This window comes from Centropristis striata, chromosome 21, assembly GCF_030273125.1.
Source record: "Centropristis striata isolate RG_2023a ecotype Rhode Island chromosome 21, C.striata_1.0, whole genome shotgun sequence".
NCBI lineage: Eukaryota > Metazoa > Chordata > Actinopteri > Perciformes > Serranidae > Centropristis > Centropristis striata.
In genome coordinates, this window is record NC_081537.1 from 6,670,646 (window position 1) to 6,678,070 (window position 7,425).

Genomic DNA, 7,425 nt, shown 5'->3' on the forward strand with positions numbered 1-7,425 from the left:
GATGAGAGCAGACGACAGATTATACAGTACAGCAGCAGCAGCAGCAGATCAGGATTACACTGGTGTAATCGGGGCGTTATTTGAATGGCCGGGATTAAAGCTGGAGCTGGGAGTAGACTGCAGCAGGGCACAATGTAGGTTAACTGGATGGAGGAAAAACCATATTTGGTAACTTCAGCGGATATCCAAAATAAAAAATAAAAATATTTTGAGAAAAAAAGTTGCAAATTTACTAGATTAAAGTGGCAGATCTTCAAGAAAAAAAGTCGCAGATTTAAGAGATTTAAAGTAGCAAATCTGCGTGGAAAAAAGCCAGATTCATGAGAAAGAGGTGGGGAAAAAGCAACTTTTCTCGCAGATTCACCACTTTAAATCTCTTAAATCTGCGACTTTTTTCACACAGATTTGCCACTTTAATCTAGTAAATTTGCAACTTTTTTCTCCACCCCATTTTGAGATCCACTGAAGTTACCAAATATAGTTATTCGCCTGATAAAGGGTTAAAGAAGAGCTCCATCACAGGAACCAAACCCTTCCTCTTACCGTTAAAGGCAGATATTTAAAACGGACTGTAATTCTTTCCCACACTTGCGTTTCGGTTAGGAAACAATTGAGCTGTTTCAAAAGAGAAGCAACCCATTTTCTGACGAATTTGCAGGAAAAGCACACGCCCAAATGTTGGCTGTCTCCCTATGCAGCAGACATGGAGACATTTCAGATTACCTGATTGGCTCCAAGTTAAAAAGGCTAAAATCCATCTATAGATAGTCGTTTTCAGTTCTTTCTCAGACACACCCACTGTAGAGATTTATTCATAGACTTCAGCCAGCTTACAGTATTGTACTTTTTGTTTTTTTGCTTGTTTGCAGCTTAACTACATTTGCACATATTACAGTTCCTATCCTGAGCTCTGGTATATTTGAAAACTAAAAAAATTAGTTATATGGGAAAATATGGTATAGTACAGGCCAAAAGTTTGGAAGCAACTTAAATTTTCTGTTCACAATGGCTTTCTTAAAAACCAGTATGGATTCTTTGGATTTTTGAGATGTGTTTACTGCATGATCATACTTTACCTTTATTGAATTGAACCATTTTCCTCAATTTACCAAGTTACTAGACCATTGTTTAATAAAATGGCTTAATTTTAGGGTTGAGAAGATTTGGAAGAGTCACAACTTCAGTGCAAAAGTAAAAAAAACAAATCACAGTTTGCATTATTCACTATAGCTCTTTGGCTTTTGAGAGTTTGGATACAAAAATCCCAATAAATCTCAACTGTGTTCATATCTCTGACAAACTACCACAGAAATGGATAAAACTGAAGCAAGAAACAAGAGTTCAGATTTATACATTAAGGAAAGAAGGATACACAAAGTCTAAGCAATAAAAACCCAAAAACCTGATAATTGTAGTAAAAATATGTTCTAATAAGTGACTCTCCAAACTTTTTCCCTGTAGTGTTTGTGCACCGGATTTTCCCATGTTCAGCCAATTTTCTCTCTCAACTTTCACATTGTTGCATTGTTTTTTTTTACTTGGATGCTCTTCCGTTCTTCCAGGCAGTCTTTTTTTGTCCCGTTTCACTTCACCGCAGCCAAAGCTGGTTACTTTTTTTATTTTTTTTTACACACATAATTGAAGTTCTTGAGTCATGTGAATGAGTCATAGTGAGTGTTTACTGTAACTACTGTCACTGCTCCCTGCTGTAGCTCTGTGTGAGCACCAGGGGGCCGTGTGGACGAGACATGAACACTTCCACTCTTATCAACCAGCAGACAGACTCTTATCACACTCTTAAAGCTTGCTACACATGTAACCGTTCTGTCTGCCACTTTTTTTTTTTGTCCTGTCATCACAAAGCCGGCCGCCGTCCTCAGACAGTGCTCTTGTTTATCTCTGCTTCTGTCTAACATAATGTTGGTTTTAAATAGGACAGAAGCCACGTCTGTGCACGGGACCAGTGTCCGACTGTATTTTTAGACGCTGCTGAATGTTGAACTGGGTAATAGGGTTGCTACATTTTTGACATGGATACAAAGTGGATTATTTTGACCATGACTGAGCTTCATCCAGCTACAAATGGCCCTGCGTCCCTTTTCGGTAACGCTTTATATTAAGGTCCTTGTAATAACCATTAATTAACAAGTAATAAGGCCCTTGTAAGTCCTTACGAGATGCTTATTAACATTATTGTGTGTTTATAAGCTTATTTAAGTGTTAATAATGGCAGGTAACACTTTACAATAACCATCATTTATAAATGGTAAACAGATAGTTTATTAATGTTTAATCATCATTTATAAACCGTTTATAGACCATTTAGAATGGTAAATACATAATTTTATTAATGTTTAACTAACCAAATCATTTAAAAATGGCTAATAGATGGTATATTAATGTAAGTTTATAGTTACTTTACCATTAACAAACAATTCAATTATAATTAATAGTTTATTAATAGTTTTAGTTGCACTCATTATAACATTTTTAACACCATATTAGGTATGTTAATGATTTTGAAATGATTCATATACCTTTAAGAAATTGGTTGAAAACATTTAAAGATTAAATACATATAGCACTTTGTAAATGGTTAATAATTGGTTTATAAACCATCTATAAACATTACTTAGTTGGTTATTGTAAAGTGTTACCTAATGGCATTATAATACAGCTAATAGCAGGCTATAAGAGATTTATAAGCACTAATAAAAGAAAAACTTGTTTGCAAATGCTTAAGAACATTAATAAAAGCCTCATGAGTATCTTATAATTGTTCATAATAGCATTACAAACACCTATGACCCACCCATTATGTCGTTGCCATGCTTTTATTAATCTTATTTTGTTTGCTTATTGATATTAAAATATACTTTATTGCTCATCTATTATAAGTTAACTATAAGTTAACTATGCTATTTGCAACTACTGGATCCATTAATTAACAAGTAATAAGGCCCTTGTAAGTCCTTACAAGATGCTTATTAACATTATTGTGTGTTTATAAGCTTATATAAGTGTTAATAATGACATTAGAATACAGCTAATAGTAGGCTATAAGAGATTTATAAGCACTAATAAAAAACTTAAGAGTTTGCAAATGCTTAAGAACATTAATAAAAGCCTCATGAGTATCTTATAATTGTGCATAATAGCATTACAAACACCCATAACCCACCCATTATGTCTTTGCCATGCCTTTATTAATCTTATTTTGTTTGCTTATTGATATTAAAATATACTTTATTGCTCATCTATTATAAGTTAACTATGCTTTTTGCAACTACCGGATCTAAAGCCAGAACAATGCCTTATTACTTGTTAATTAATGGTTATTAAGGACCTTATTATAAAGCGTTACCCCCTTTTCTAACAGGGCCAGTTCATTGTGTTGCAATTACAGTTTGCAGTGTTGTCTTTATAAATGCATTTTCATGCTTACGCACTGAATGACAGTGCCGATGTTCTTAGGTCGGAGATGTTTTTGTTGGTGTGCTTCTTTAAATTCAGACATTTTCATGCTAGAAACTGGAAAAAATAGTTTTAAGTATGGAAATTATGATGATGAACCAGAACCCATATGTTAAGTCGTACTGCACTTTGAATGCCATAATTCACTTTCAAGCTTCATGCTTTTTTTTTTTTTTTTTTTTGTACGTCTTCATTATTTGCTGATTTGTTTGATGTCCTGGTGTGTATGAATCTAGCTGAGGAAATGCTGCAGACTAATGTTGTAAATACAGTGAGTGATGTATGTTGAAATAGTCATTTATGCTGTAAAGAAAAAGACCCTAGTTTTGTATTTTTACTTCATTACTGTCTTTTTTTATTATTATTTCAATGACTGTTTTCTAGTTATTTGTATATGATAAAGCTGCTCATGATGCTATTATTATTTCATGTAAAACTGATAAATATCTGAAGATATAATAAAAGATATTTAGGCTGGTATGTAAGTTAAATGCTTGTTTGTTTTGGTGATTTAAGGAAGGCACAGTATTTAAATTGTTTAACCCTCTGGAGTCTCCAAAAGCGCCAAAGCATGGCTTCTTCATCACATCCAGACGTAAAAACAAAGCAGACCAAAAAAAGACACAAAATGACAAAAAAAAATACACAAAATAACAAAAAAAGACAACAACAGACACAAAAAAGACACAAATTACCAAAAAAAGACACAAAATGACAAGGAAAGACACAAAATAACTAAAAAAAGACACAAAATTACCAAAAAAAGACACAAAATTACCAAAAAAAGACACAAAATTACTAAAAAAAAAAAGACAACAGACACAGAATTACCAAAAAAGACACGACATGACTTACAAAGATAAATGATTCAGAAATGGACAAAATAGCCCAAGACTCCATAGAGTTAAAGGTACTATGTAGAATTTTCAGAAAATCCTGTTTACTTTACATTAACTCTACCAGCTAAAGTTATGAAGCAATAAACACTAGATCCATGCTGCTGGGCCAAGTTACAGCTAGCTGGCTAACCTTAGCTTAGCCTATGCTACAGTTAGCTAGTGAGCTATCTCTTGCTTGCAGCACTTTCAGCTGATAGAAAGCATTTATTAGTTATACACCTTGGCTTTGTATGTAACATCATTTGTTGTTGGCTGAAATCTTTTGATAGTCATTTGGGAAGCTAGCCAACTAACATCTTCACTAAGTAATATTTATCTGGCGGTGATGTGAGCAAGCAATGCGATTTCACTAGGGACGGGGGGATATGTCCCCCCCAGATTCATAGTGATCCGGATCTGTCCCCCCTCTTTCAGCCACAAACATCACCGGTAAAACAGGATTAATGTCCCGATAGTTAGACTATTTACATTGCAGCACATAGAGAGTCTGGCGGCTAATGGTGCGTTCAAGGTACACAAATGTCAGAATTATCGACATTGTTCCGAACTCCAAATTCTGAGTGTAAATTAAACACACCATAAAGCGTTATGGTAAGAATGTGTTAGACCTGCCTTCAAAATAAATCAAACACATGTAGCTTTCAAAATAAGAGCACATGGATGTGTTGGCAGAGTCCACCACAGAATTTGTAAGAAGACTGTCAAACTATGACGCCCCAAACAGAACCCTTATTCTCCTTTACAATAATTCATAAAAAAAATATGCAATGATTAAGATGGAATAGTGGCATTAGAATGTGCAAGAGGCACCAAATTTAGGCTTTTAGGGCAAAAATGTTCTCTGGGGAGCATGCCCCTGGACCCCCCTACTTTGTTTGGGTCCCCCAATCATAGTCTCAGAAAATCCTGACAGACAAGAAATCACCCAGCAGTATGTTCAGGGTAATAAAGGAGGAGAGATGTTTTTGGGTCCTTCATTGAGTCAGCTTCAAGTCAGTAAATTTGTTTGGCTGCACTGGGAATTTCATGTACAAACTTCTTTTTATTTATGTAAATATGTTGGTTGTTGTTTACACTACAGTTCATTTAATTTTTTTTTAAATAAAACATATTTTGGTTAAGGCATGGAGTGGAAATATAGTTGAAATCATTTGCTGACAGCTTCGTCCCCCCAGTTCAAAAATCCCATCTGCGCCCCTGGAGAAAGCTAAGGAAAAAAAGTTAAATTAAGCTTTTATCATTTGGAAGAAAACCAGTTTGGGGTTGGTTTTGATTCCCAATACTGAACAAACATACCTTCCAGTAGTCAAATCTCCTGCTGATGTTGACCTTAGTTTTCCCCTGATGTGGCTCACATTCCCATTTCTGCTAGAAAAAACTTTTTTCTGGGCTTACAATGAGTTTGAGTTAGACTGTGTCACAAAGTGTCTTTATTGATGTCACTAGATTCCTCTGCTAATCTAGTTAGCTTGTGTTGCACACGGTTGGTGCTGTAGAAAGGCAAGGCACACATTAAGATCACATCCTTTGGATTTTTGCAAAAAGTCCAAAGTCAATTACACAGAAATCAGTTCACAGGCTGTTACTGGCAACTGAGAAAGTAAGGTTTCAGTTCTTAACTCTATGAAGTCTTATAGGGCTATTTTGTCCATTTTTAATCCTTTTCGTGTCTTTTCACGCATTTCGTTCATTTTGTGTCTTTTTTGGTCATTTTGTGTCTTTTTTAGTTATTTTAAGGGGTTTTTTTTTGGTCACTTTGTGTCTTTTTTTGGTCATTTTGTGTCTTCTGTGGGGGTTTTTTGTTGGTTATTCTGTCCTCTCATTTTGTGTCTTTTTTTTTTAAGTCATTTTGTGTCTTTTTCTGTTCTGCTTTTTTTTTTACATCTGGATGTGATGAAGAAGCTGAAGATGCTTTGGAGCTTTTGGAGACTTCAGAGAGTTAAGTAGCGTAAGGTTATTATAGTTAACAAAAACTAACGAAATGACGAAAACTAGAATTGAAAAAACATTTTCGTTAACTGAAATAAAAATAAAAACGAGTTTTAAAAAAACCCAATAACAAACAAACTGTATGGGATGCATGTTAGGTGTTGTAATAAGCTTTGTGGTTTATTTAAAATACAAAGTTGTTATTCTTTCAGAATACCTGTACTTCTATGGATTCTTTGCTAACTCGTTAACTAAACATAGCATCTGGTAGGATTTCACAATAAAAGCATCCAGCTAATTTGTCACGATAAACAGGAAGTGTTAGTAGTGACTTAACAGTGTTGATTAATCTAAGAATCCTGTGTAATGACTGTTACGATTGCTTTGATAGTGTAGAAAGAGAGAAATATAGATGTAGCCATTTGCTTCCCTCCATTTATAATTATTGGAATTTAAGGGTATCATATATCTATAATATCCTGATTATTGTGTCTAATAAGTTGTTATACATGCCACTGCATTTGTCTTAGTTGTAGTTGGATACTTTTATCCTTATTGAAACCACAACATCCAGCTGTTACTGTGTGACTGCAGAGATATTTGTACATTTGTAAGAAAAATGCTTCTCACATTAAAAAACAACCTGTTTTTACTGTAATTTGATTTGAAAATTTAATTCTACTGACCAATCGAGCCCACAACCACAAACACACCATTTTATGTACAATATGTACAACATTTATTATAATTAATATATAAAATAGACAATGTACTTAAATTTTCACAATAGAAAAAATACAAGTAATAAATACAAAAAACATTTTTTGTTTTGCAAGTATTACAAAACATCCAGCACAGTTCGACAGATGTGAGACGTTAAAATATTGAGAATAAATGCTTTGCCACACTGATATTCATATAGCTAAATATATGCCTCATATCTTAAGGAGTTATTTACAATGCCTGCTTATAAATGATATTGCTAGCACTATTCAGTGGCCTAGACTCCATTAAAACGCCGGCCTGTTTGAGGTGAAACATGCCCGCGACTGATGGAGGTTTTCAAGTGAATAAAGCCGCTTTCCTGCTTCTTTCCCAGTCCGCCTTGCCAACTTTCTTTCTC